Below are 13659 nucleotides of genomic sequence, written 5' to 3'. Positions count from 1 at the left end.
CATTGAAATATTATGTCTAAGAAATGTACATATATTGGGACTTCCCTAGTGGTCCAGTGGTTAAGAATCCACTGTCCTTTTCAGGGAACCTGTGCTTGATCCCTTGGGGGCAACTAAGATACCACATGCCACAGGGAACTAAACCCAAACACCGCAACTAGAGAAGTCCACATGCCACATAGAAGACCCAGAACAGACAAAATAAAATAATTTAAAAACTTTATGCAAATCAATAAAAACTAAAAAATATATATATCCTAGTTGAAAAATACTTTAAAATGCTAACCACCATCTAAACTTTCAGTGAGTTATAATCTTTTTCAATAGTAACATCAGAGATGGCAGATCACCATAACTTACACAATAATGAAAGTTTAAAATATTGCCAGAATTACCAAAATATGACATGTGACAGAGATACGAGTGAGCAAATGTTGCTGGAAAAACAGTGCTAATAGACTTGCTTGATGCAGGGTGGCCACAAATCTTCAATCTGTAAAAATGCAGTATCTGCAAAGCACAATACTGTCAAGTGCAATAGACAATATACATCTATGCACACACACACACACACACACACACACACACACAGACACACATATGCTGCTGCTAAGTCGCTTCAGTCGTGTGTCCGACTCTGTGACCCCATAGACGGCAACCCACTAGGCTCCTCTGTCCCTGGGATTATCCAGGCAAGAATACTGGAGTGGGTTGCCATTTCCTTCTCCAATGCATGAAAGAGACACTCATATACACATACATAAAGAGATGACCAATTATGTGTTAGGTATATTCCTAGGCTATTTTCACTTGACATGTAATTTAATTTCCCTAAAATTTCTGTAATGTAATTATTATCAATATTTCTATTATTCATATGTGATAATATATGAAACCCCTAAACCACTGGACACTGCAATGACAAAAACAAAAAATAATAAAGTAAGAACAAAACAATAAAGAGAATATATATATTTATATTTATATACACAAATGAAATCTTATTCTCTGTAAAAACTGACAAAGGTGTGTTCCTTATTGTAAAATAATAGGTGTTCAATTATGAATTGAATCATAGTCCCCATAATGGATGTTAAAATAAAATATGATACTTAGTCCATTAAACTCATGAAAGTCTAAGAGACAATTAAATTTGTGTTTTTAAAAGTCCAGTATACTGTCCAATTTAAAACATTTTATATAGCATCAAAGCAAAGAAGTAGGCTGCACATTTTGAAATATTCTCAATCAATCCTAAACTTGTAAATTGAAAAGGCACAAGGATAAGAGAATTAAAAAGACTCACTCATAGCTATTCACATCTTGACTGTTCTTTTTACTCCAACACTGAAACACATCATTACCCTTTCACCAGCCTCCAATTTCTAACCCTGAGTCCTGCTAGGAAAATATTCTCTAGGATAATATTTTGGAGCTCACCACTTTTCTGAGCACTTCTTTCACATCCTTGTTCCTCAGACTATAGATCAGGGGGTTCAGCATGGGGATCACTGCAGTGTAGAACACCGTGGCCACTTTGTCAGTGCCCATGCTGTTGCCAGAGTGGGGCTGGCAATAAATGAAAAGGACTGTTCTGTGAAAGACAATGATGGCAGCGAGGTGGGAAGCACACGTGGAAAAGCTTTGCATCTTTTGTCGGCAGAGCGCATCCTCAGGATGATGATGAGAATAAACAAGTAGGACGTGAGGATGACCACAATGGTGATAACCTCATTGAAAGTGGCCACAATGTATAGCACCAATTGATTCACAGTGACATCGTAGAAAGCAAGAGACAACAGAGCGGGAAGATCACAAAAGAAGTGGTTGATCACATTTGATCTGTAGGATGGGATCTGAAGAGCTAAACACAAGTGAATCACAGAACATACAGTAGTATTGAGATAGCAACAAGACACCAACTCCATGCAGAGATTTCGGGACATGGTGACCATGTAGAGCAGTGGGTCACAGATGGCCACAAAGCAGTCATAGGCCATCACTGCCGGCAGAATGACCTCAGTTATCCCAAATGTGCAAAACAGGTAGAATTGCACAGTGCATTCCAGGAAGGAAATGGCTGTCTTCATTTAAGATGTTAGCTAGCATCTTTGGCATGACGGTGATGGAGTAAGAGAAATCCACAAAGGACAAGTGGCTGAGGAAAAAGTACATGGGGGTGTGGAGTCCAGAGCTGACCTGAATGAGAGCAATCATGCCCAGGTTTCCCCAAACTGTGACTCTATAGATGGAAAGAAACAGCAGGAAGAGGAAGACTCTGAGCTGAGGGGCATCTGGGAATCCAAGGAGGAAGTCTGTCACAGCAGTGCAGTTTTCCTTGTCCATGTCCTCCCTTTACCATGATTGCAGAAAAATAGTAATAGTTATTCTCCATGAGATCATCCCCAATTTAGTTTTGACTGTCTCCTAAAAGGGGAGAAGGCAATGGCAACCCACTCCAGTACTTTTGCCTGGAAAATCCCATGGACAGAGGAGCCTGGTAAGCTGCAGTCCATGGAGTCTCTAAGAGTTGGACATGACTGAGCAGCTTCACTTTCACTTTTCACTTTCATGCATTGGAGAAGGAAATGGCAACCCAGTCCAGTGTTCTTGCTGGAGAATCCCAGGGACCGGGGAGCCTGGTGGGCTGCCGTCAATGGGGTGGCACTGAGTCGGACATGACTGAAGCGACTTAGCAGCAGCAGCAGCATTCTCCTAAAAGAGACATGACGATATATAGGGTACATTTTATAGCAAAGAAATAAGGCATTGCTTTGGGGAAGTTTAGGAAAAGCTCAGAAATTGCATCACTCAAATACATCGAGTCCATAGTGTACTACACAGATCACAGGAAAGACTTGCATCCATATGAGCCTGTATGATTCCTTAAACTAGTTATATATAATTCGGAGCTTAGAACTGAATCATCAGAAAGATATCAAATATTATTTAATTATCCATATTGTTTTTTATTAAATTAATATATACACAGCACTACATATAAGGGTTTCACTGTTGGCTTATTTGACAAAGAACCCGCCTGCAATGCGGGAGACCTGGGTTTGATCCCTGGGTTGCGAAGATCCCCTGGAGAAGGGAATAGCTACCCACTCCAGTGTTCTGGCCTGGAGAATTCCATGGACTATATAGTCCAAGGGGTAGCAAAGAGTCGGACACTACTGAGCAAATTTCAGTCACTATATATAAAATAAATAACAAGGACCTATTATACTGCAAAGGGGACAATATTCCATATCTTATAATAATTTATAATGGAGAAGACTCTGAAAAAGAATATGATATATCTATATCTATACAGAATAGACACAGTTACATAGATATAGATATATCTGAATCATTTACTGTAGACCTGAAAGGAACACAGCATTGAAAATTAACTATAGGTCAATAAAATGGTTATTAAAAATATTCCAATACCTTTTTACTGACTTACTCTTTAATCATTTCTCAAAGTATTAGGATTCAGTGGATAATTTTTAAGAAAATCTTTTATAATGAAATATATGAAGTATGCTTATTTAAGATTGCTAATTCACAAGTTTTCATTTATTTAAATACAGTTTAGCTGGGAAAGCAGATTTTATAATCTATATTAGTATATTTTCCTATAAAATTTGCATAGTGATTTTGTTATTTATGGTACACACTGTCTGTCATTCTTCAGGGAACTGATATTCAAAATCTGACATTCTGTAACTGTGACTCTCAAGCCTTATGAAGACCTATTTGACAAATATATCCTCTGTTTTAGCTCTATTTGAAGAGCTAAACAATGATGTGAACATGTAATTAACAGAAATGCTTGCTGCTGCATTGCACCATTATTTATGAAAGCAAAGTTTAGAAATAAAGTGTTGAGCAACAGGAAAAAAGCTCAAAGATATACTGCATACATATTATAGAAAATCACTCAGCTTTTTGAAGAAGTTTGCTTTTTTTAAAATATAAATTTATTTATTTTAATTGGAGGCTAATTACTTTACAATATTGTAGTGGCTTTGCCATACATAAAGAAGTTTTAATGATCTAAAAATGATTATGATAAGATGGCAAGTAAAAACATAGTAAATCAGATTGCACACACAGAATATTATACATGCATACATAAGCTGCATTGTATATCTGATCTTCACAACATCCATTAAATATAAGTATTTTATTCTGATAACTTTAAAAAGAAACTTTAGAAAAGAATCTTGCATGAATTCTCACAAAACATAAAAGTTTTAAGGGTTGTGTTTATTTTTTTTTTTTAAATAAAGGAGATATATATTCAAAGCTTTTGACATATTGAAAATGCCAATGAAGGGTATTTTCTCTACTCACCCTTAGTAACAATAAAATGATTTGGAGGCACCAGTTGGTTATTTTCAGGGGGTAAAAAATCTGGACTAAACCCCAACACATCCGGTATTTTCCACATTCTTCAAATAACTTCAGAAAGGTTAATGTGTGCGTGTGTGTTCAGTTGTGTCCAGCTATTTACAACTCTAGGGACTGTAGCCTGCTAAGCCACTACATCCATGAGATTTCTCAGACAAGAGTACCGGAGTGGGTTGCCATTTCCTCCTTCAGGATACCTCCCCAACCCAGGTACTGAACGTCTCAGGTGTATCCTCCAGGCAGATTCTTTACCCTCGAGCCACTCAAAGAGGTAAGTGAATGAAGTGAAAGTAACTCAGTCACATCTGACTTTTTGCAACCCCATGGACTATACAGTCCATGGAATTCTCCAGGCCAGAACACTGGAGTGGTTAGCCTTTCCCTTCTCCAGGGGATCTTCCCAACCCAGGGATTGAAGCCAGGCCTCCCACATTTCAGGCTGATCCAGTTTTTAAAGAAAAACCAGGCTACTGATTACTTATAGAGAGAAGTGGTTCTTCACCAGGAGCGATTATAACCCCACAGGACATTTAGCAATATCTGAAGATACTGCTGATTGTCACAATCGGGAGGGTTGCTACTGACATCTAGTGGACTGACCAGTGAAAGTGAAAGGGTTAGTCACTCAGCTGTTTCTGACTGAGACCCCATGGACTGTAAGCCTGACAGGCTCCTCTGTCCATGGAATTCTCCAGACAAGAATACTGGAGTGGGTAGCCATTCCTGTCTCCAGGGGAGTTTCCTGACCCAGAGATTGAACCCGGGTCTCCTGCATCACAGGCAGATTCTTTACCCTCTGAGCCACCAGGGAAGCCCCCTAGGCAGACAAGATGCTGCTAAATAGTCGAGAAGGTACAGAACAGCATCTCCCTCCCCACCCCATCCTCCACACACACCCACAACACATGAAAAGACCAAAATACAATTTGGGCCAAAATGTCAAAGGTATCAAATGTGAGAAAATTGCTATAGAGAGACATCTATAAGTCCCTTTGGCACAAGGACAAAGTAATCCCCCTCCTGTCTGATTCAGAGGTGGTTCACATGTCTGTGTTCCTCCTGGAACAGTTCCGAAGAGCCCTCAGCACCTACTCCCAGCCTCAGAGTGACTGTCAGGAGACTCTTCCTGCTGTCTTTCCCAGGTTCCATGGATGGAGTTAAAGTGAGGGGGGAGGAGGAGGAAAGGGGAGAGGAATCGAGCATTCCTCCCTGTTGGCTCACACTCTTTCCCTCTTAAACTGACAGCTGTTTCAAATTCGGCTCTGCAGGTAGGGTTGTTCCCATGTCCTGTCGAGGTTGTTTCTCAGCACAAAAAGTGAAAATACTTTCAAAATGGAGTGCTCAAAATTTGGACATTTCTTAAAATACTCTATAAATACAGGCTAACTACAGACTTTTTAAAATGTCTAATGTCACTACCCTCTTTTACAATTGTTCCACCTCTCATACATGGCTAACAATACTACCCTTATGAGAAGACAAACAAATAAGCTTCCATACCTCAGGAAATACAGTTCAGTCCATTCCCCCCAAAACAGAGTGTAGTCCAACCAACCTGTGAGATAGGCCTTGCTTCCTGTTTGTGAAGATGCTATGAGGGAAAATGTTACATGCTTTACATTTTTATGTGTGTGTATCCCTGGAGCTCATATTTCTTTAGCTTCCAAACCAATCATTGATCTCTGTGGGACACCAACAAGACATCAAGCAAACAACTTCATCTTGAAAGCAAGCAACATCATCTTGGGACTCAAATAATTAAGGAGTTGTATGAGATGTCATCAGATGGGGAAAGCTATTTAAAGCTGGTTCACGTACCAAGTCTCTTCAGTCATGTCTGACTCTTTGTGAGTCTATGGACCATAGCCCGCCAGGCTCCTATGTCCATGGGATTCTCCAGGCAAGAATACAGGAGTGGGTTGCCATGCTCTCCTCCAGGGCATCTTCCTGACTCAGGGATTGAACCTGCGTCACCTGAATTGTAGGTGGATTCTTTACCCACTGAGCCACCTGGAAAGCCCCAAGTTGGTACATGTTATTACAGTTCAACACAACTCCTTTCAGATGTCATGATGAACTGCAGAGCATTTTTTGCTGCATTCAAACATTGCCCTCTGAACCAGGGATTATGTTGCAATTATGAAATATGTGGATAAGTCTTCTAATCTGTGCCAGTCTTACACTTAGAGCTCCTTTCTGGAGGACATAGGGTTTGAAGTCACAATAGCATTCTGCCAAATACCAGAAAGGGGTGGAAATAATGATCCACCTTTGCTAAGAGTAATAGCAATTGCTCACATTTGCTGATCACTTTGTATGTGCTGTGTACTCTTCTGAATGCAACCACCCACACCTTTCATCTTTATAAAAATAAGTGAGATGATTATAGCTATGAAAATAAGTGAGATGATTACTGCTATGCAGCATTTAAGATGACTTAGACACTGGCAGCTGTAACTTGCACAAAGTCATAAATGAAATCATTGATAGAATGAGCTTATATGCTGCTCTTTGGTTTTTGCCATCTGGCCCTGTGTTAGAAAGAGCAGAGCCAATGACGGTGCAGGAAACCGTGCTCCCTGCTCAATGCAGACACGGTTTAATGGGTCTGCCTGGAGGATCTCTCCCAAGTCACTTCTTATCTGACTGCATAACTTCTCCTTCAACCAACAATGCTCAAAGGAGAGTCTGTTGTGTGTGCCCTGGAATATACCAAACATTCAAGAATTCCATGCAATTTCATTTTTCAGAAACAAGGATTCCTCTTATTCATTCATGTATTACCTGGTGAATTATCCCAATTAGAAAAGCAAAAACAAACTCCCAAAACTTAAAACATGAGTGCTGTGAAGTACTGCTTTCCAGAGAGCCTGACATTATCTTTTGTGTGTGTGTGTGTGTGTGTGTGTGTGTGTGTGTAATAAAGTTTTATTAAAGTATAAAGGAGATAGAGAAAGCTTCTGACATAAGCATCAGTTAATCAAGATTTTTCCAACCCTTGACATGACTTCTTGTTTCTCTCTGGTTTATATATCTTTTTTTCCTCAAAAAATAAGGACTTTACACAGGCATTTTAGACTATACAGTGATGTTTTGAAATTAGATATTAGTGGATTGATGATCATAATATATCTATTTAGTAACTATTTTTGTTGTTGTTCTTTGTATACCCTGAAAGTATTGCCAGTTTTAAAATTCATCTCCCTGAGGGAGAGAGTTCCATTACAGGAAGAATAAAAAGACATCTATAAAGAACAGCATGTGCAGTGATGTTTTATATCATCTGGGCAAAATGAACTCTCTGCTTATCTATTTATCTAAGTCTTAAAGGCAAGACAGGTATTTTTTTTAAAGTAATTTAAATATAAACTTATAATTGAATTCTATTTAATGATTATTTTAATAAAATATATAATAAAATTATGAAGTTGTAAGTTTTTGATGAACTATATTTATACAAATAAGATACTATAATTTTATTAAAGTATTGTATCAAAAGATTCAAGGACATCAACAAGTTAAATTGTCTAAACTTTTTAATTGCACATTTTAATCAAGTTGCATTTAAGAAAAGCTGATATGCTTAGTTGCTATATGATAAGACTTGAAAATGTCTTTGTGGTAACATCAGAAATTAAGAATGTCAGTGGTTTTAAAGACAGCATAACAAGCTGCTCCAAAACACTAGTTTAAAAACAAAAACAAAAACCAAAAAACAGCTGCTTATTGCATGGATCACTATTACATGAGTCAGTAAGGTCAGTACCCTCATGTGATCTTGGCTGGTGTACTTTCGTGTATTTTATCAGCTTTGCAGTCTCGGTGATCTAAGAAGGCCTCACACTCCAGTTGGGAGGTTGCTAAATGCTATTTCATGGAATAGGGGTGTAAGGCATATTGCTCATTATCTAATAGGCTGGCTTGTACTTATTCACATGGCAGTTTTTCTAAGAGATTATGCAAATTCCAAGAGATTTTGAGAAAGCCACAGGGCCATCAGATGCTTGAAGATGGCACAATGTCTCTTCAGCTACCTTTTACATCAGTCAAAGCTAGTCACAAAGTAGTCTACACTCAGAACATGGAGAGATTGATTCCACCGTTAATCAGAAGAGTAGAAAGGGGCGTGGATACCTGGATAACTGAAGAACTGGGATCATGTTGAAAACTACCATATTGGATAGCAAATCACCTTAAAAGATATAACTTCCAAAATTTTAGTCTTCAGCAAAATTAGAAGGCAATCTAACTTTAATGTATTACTTTCAAAAATTTGAGGAAAGATCATTGTGAGAAATTGGCTGAAATATTTGTGTCATTCCTATTCCAGCACAAATTCTGACAGAGTCTATTCCCATTTACATTTAATGCTCTCATATATTACGAGTGTTTAGATCTTTTGACAGGTAGACATTGCAGAATTTATCTAGACATATTGAATAGAGAGAATAGTGTACAAATTATTCAAGCAAAAGTGAGCTATTAATGTTAGGTGAAGTAAAAGTCGCTCAGTCATGTCCAACTCTTTGCGACCCCATGGAATTCTCCAGACCAGAACATTGGAAGACTGGTATTTCTGTTTTTCAATATTTATTCATTTGACTACACCAGACCTTAGTTGCAGCACATAGTCTTTCAGTTGCAGCACGAGGAATCCAGTTCCCCGACCAGAGATCAAAGCCAGGATCCCTGAATTGGGAGTGTAGATTCTTAGCCCCTAGACCACCAGAAAAGTCCCAAGATCTGGTATTTCTAATTTGCCAGATTGAATAGGTCTGGATGCTAGTAACTACCTTCTCGTATGTTGAATATGGTCATATAGGCTACTGGTTTTCAACTCTTAGGGCAACTCCAAGTACTGTTTTTTAAAAGCTAGGAGTTTAGTTGAGAGGGTTTCCCTGGTGGCTCAACTGGTAAAAAAATCTGCATGCAATGTGGGATACCTGGGTTCGATCCCTGGGTTGGGAAGATTCCCTGGAGACAGGAAAGGCTACCCACTCCAGTATTCTGGCCTGGAGAATTCTATGGACTAGTCCATGGGGTCACAAAGAATTGGACATGACTGAGCAACTTTCACTTTCACTTTCTTTAGTTGAGAAGGATACAGACATTTTATTCAGGAAAGAAAAAAAAAACCTGATAATGTTTTTGATGTCTTCATAGGCAGAATAATAGCTTGAAATGCATGTTAGGCAGGTACTCACCATGCTTCCTTTTTGTATGTAAAATTTTCTGAAATCTAGTCTACCATTTTTAAGTCTCTGGTGGACTCTATCAATGGAGAAGGAAATGGCAACCCACTCCAGTATTCTTGCCTGGCAAATCCCATGGATAGAGGATCCTGGTGGACTAGAGTTCATGGGGTTGCAAAAGAATTGGACACAACTGAGTGACTCAACAACAATCATAGCTGGTTATGTTGCCACACTGGAGCTCTTTTGAAAACACATTCGGAATATAGACCATGTCTTATCAACTTTCATTCATGCCAAGTAACCTGCATATACAATATGCAAAAATATCCAAATATGCAAACACAGTATTTATTCAATTAAAAAAAATTATTGTTGTATCATTGACTCAGTATTGCACTCTGACCTCCTTGTTTCTCAGGCTTTAGTCTCCTGGATAAAACTCCAATGTTGGAATATGTCTCCTAGAACTCTGTCTCTTCTGTTTTCCAAACCAGGGTACATAATATTTATTTTATAAAAGTATCTCTCTTAAGGACTTGAAATTTTTCCTCTGAAACCTTCTATTATACTTATTGTTTTCTATCTTATACAATTTCTACTTTGTAAAGTGCCCTACTATCATCACTGAATTTTCATCCCTTGAAGGATGAACACTATGTCTTAACTGCTATTTGTACTTTTTGTAAGAGGAAAGCATGTTATTATTGAGAGCCTAGTCTACCATAGGTATTAAAAAAGGAGGATGAAATTAACAATTATTAAGATTACACAAGTATGCCACATGATATTTATGTCCTTTAACCTTTGTAATCAGATTATTTTGTCTAAAATTTTACATGAAAAAGCCTTGAAAGATTGCTAACTTTTTTTCCAGTAAGTAAGAGAGAAAGTCAAGTTTAGTATGGTTAAGCAAAACACATGTACTTTCTATTTTACATATTAACACTTCATTAATAATAAATTTCTTTTTATCAACCAACCTTTGCAGACACAGTTTATCTACATATCAAGGGCAAAATCTTCCAGAATAATGTTTAGTACGAAAATATTTTAGAGTCCATGATGTTGGAGACTGTGTCTTTGACATCCTTATTTCTCAGACTGTAGATCGGGGGATTCAACATGGGGATGACCACCGTGTAAACACAGACGCCACTTTGATTGTGTGCCTGGAGAGTGTGGAGCTGGGCACAGAGTAGAGGAAGAGGATGGTGCCGGGGAAGATGCTGATGGCGGTCAGGTGGGAGGCGCAGGTGGAGAAGGCTTTGTGGTGACCACAGGCTGAAAGCATCTTGAGGATGGTGACGACAATAAACACATAAGACAGGAGAATGATGAGAGTGTGCTGACCTCATTAAAGGTGGAGAAAATGAAAAGCAGCAACTGGTTGAGATAAGTATCAGATAAAGAGAGGGAAAGCAGGTAAGAGAACTCACAGAAGAAGTGAGTTGATTGTGTCGAAACCTCAAAATGATAATTTGATAACAGTACAGGTGAGTATCAAGGAGCAAGCTACTCCCCAAGCATAAGATCCAAGCACTAACATGGCACAGAGTCTCGGGGACATGGACACCATGTAGAGCAGAGGGTTGCAGATGGCCACGAAGCGGTCTTAGGCCATCACAGCTAATAAAGAGGACTCAGTCACCACAATGGTACAAAAGAAAAAGAATTGTATTACACAACCTACAACTGAAATGGTTCTGTCTTCTACCACGAGGTTCACCATGGTCTTGGGAGCAATGATGGAGGAATAAGAAAAGTCCACAAAGGGGAGGTGGCTGAGGAAAAAGTACATGGGGGTGTGCAGTTTGGAGTTAATTTTGATGGTTGGAATCATCCCAAGATTCCCTGCCACAGTGACACTGTAGATGGTGAAGTATGTGAAGAAGAGGGGGACTTGTAACTCTGGGTAATCGGAGAAGCCCAGGAGAGTGAACACGGCCCCACTTATATTTCTCTCTGATAGAAACATGGCTTCTGTTTGTCAGAATCTGAATCAGTCCTAGAAAGAAAAATATTAAGGGAAATAAGGATGTAAGACACTTGGTTAACTATTCCTTTCCAAAGCTGGAAGAGGAAGCAAAGTGTCTCTTTTAGAACCTCTCTCTGTGTTTCTTACTCACGATTGCTAAATCTCTAAAATTTAAAAAAGATAACCATTTAAACTTTTCTTTAAATAGCACAGTACCATTATTGAACTTTTTAGTTTGAATTATAATTTCAACATTTAGAGATAATATGAAATCAAAAGATTTGGGAGTTATTTTAAGTGAAATCCTTCTATAACACTTTTAGGTCCTCTTGAACATTATAAATTCATAAAAGATTAACCTAGCCTAGTACCATAACTGATTATTTCAGTCCTAAAACTAGCAGCAGAAGTGAGAAAATTTTAAATTACACTTTGCATCACATGTTCACAATGTGACATTAAGAATGACCCCTCTAACAGTTTCATCTGTGCCTTTATTTCCACATGATACTTTAACATTTACTTTTGTTTCTGACTCAGTAAATCTATTGTCAAAATAAACCTTAGTTAATTTTTTTCAGATAGTGTTCTTCTCAACCCAGGGAGCCCTAATTATCCCACCTCATTGCTTGTGGAATAATAACACTGAACAAATAATAAGGATAATACAGTCTATGTCTTTATCAAAGACACGACAAGCAGAAGACAGAGATCCTTGACTTTACCTGTAACATGCAAATAAGAATCAGTCTACACGTCTGTGACTGGATTCTTGATCCAGACTCCCGGAAATTTTCCATTTGTCTAAAAGAGAATCTATGTTCAATGTGTTAGTACTAAGATACTCCATTTACTCATAATCATGTTCCAATTTGTGACAAACTAGTGATCTTAAACCTATGGGAAACTGTCCAATGAAAATGTACATATCAGAGAGCTATACTAAAAGGCAGCAGCAGGTGAGATGAGAAAGGAAGTTGAGAAAAATGTAACTAACTCTACTAAAGATTCTAACATAGAAATGTCCGTAAATAAAGACATTTATTCTGTCCTTATATTACCTGTAAAAGAGAAAGATCAGACATTTAAGGTAGTACTTCAGTGTGATGATATTTCATGAGAAAATGCTAATAGAAAAGAATGGTATTTCTCTAATTGGTGACCAATGACTTCTCAAGGGATAGTGGTAAAGAATCCACCTGCCAATGTAGGAGATGCAAGAGATGCAGGTTCAATCCCTGGGTTGGGAAGATCCTCTGGTGGAGGAAATGGCAACCCACTCTAGTATCCTTGAGTGGAAAATTATGTGGACAGAGTCGGGTTGGCTATATAGTCCATGAAGTCACAAAGAATAGGACACAACTGAGCAACTCAGCACACATGCATGAACAATTGGTGACCTACACCTCTTAGACCCTACCATACCAGGACTTTTCTCTATCATTTCCGATAAGGTTGTCTCTAGTCCCGTAACTCAAGAAATAGATTTTATATGGCTCAGCAGAGATGTCATATCATAGGCAAAACTGAGGCACTCAAGATCCCTATATCTTCCTATACTCATAAATTTGAGTATAAATTTTAAAAAGACAATCTATCACAAAGCTAGACATTCTAAATATAGCTGATTTGTCTAAGCCCCTTGAAAATTAATATTAAACTAATGTTTTATTTCATCCAATGGATTTTGTGACCCAAATGTTATTTTTAAATTGCTGGTGAGTTTCTTTGGATTTAGGAAATATGACAGCTAATATCTTTCCTATATCTTTCTTCTCTATTTTGTTTAATTTTTGCTCTCAAGGCTGGTTTACATACCTAATTAAAAATAGTGCTTTTACTTTTCTTTCACTAGCATTTGCTTAATCTCTGCTTATTTTTTTATTAAATATTTGTCTTTATTTCAGTTTGACTACTCCTTCAAAAATTTGTAGACACCAGATAATGCACCTCTCACAGATTCTCAGAGCTCTTCTTACCCTCCATTCCAGGCACTTGTTTGTGTTCAGTCACTCCATTGCTTCAGACTCTTGTGAACCCATGGACTGCATGTAGCTCGCCAGACTCCTTTGCCCGTGGAATTTT

General features: G+C 38.1%; 2 pseudogenes; both read right to left on the bottom strand.

Moving 5' to 3' along the window:
• Positions 1-1167: 1167 nt before the first annotated feature.
• LOC112586154 lies at positions 1168-2515 on the bottom strand (annotated as a pseudogene).
• Positions 2516-10442: 7927 nt separating this feature from the next.
• On the bottom strand, positions 10443-11583 carry LOC112582597 (annotated as a pseudogene).
• Between the last annotated feature and the right edge of the window lie 2076 nt (positions 11584-13659).

The sequence above is a fragment of the Bubalus bubalis genome, chromosome 1 (genome assembly GCF_019923935.1).
Source record: "Bubalus bubalis isolate 160015118507 breed Murrah chromosome 1, NDDB_SH_1, whole genome shotgun sequence".
NCBI classification, from domain to species: Eukaryota; Metazoa; Chordata; class Mammalia; order Artiodactyla; family Bovidae; genus Bubalus; species Bubalus bubalis.
The sequence above is the reverse complement of the archived record's forward strand: the minus strand, read 5'-3'. Positions and strand labels throughout refer to the sequence as shown.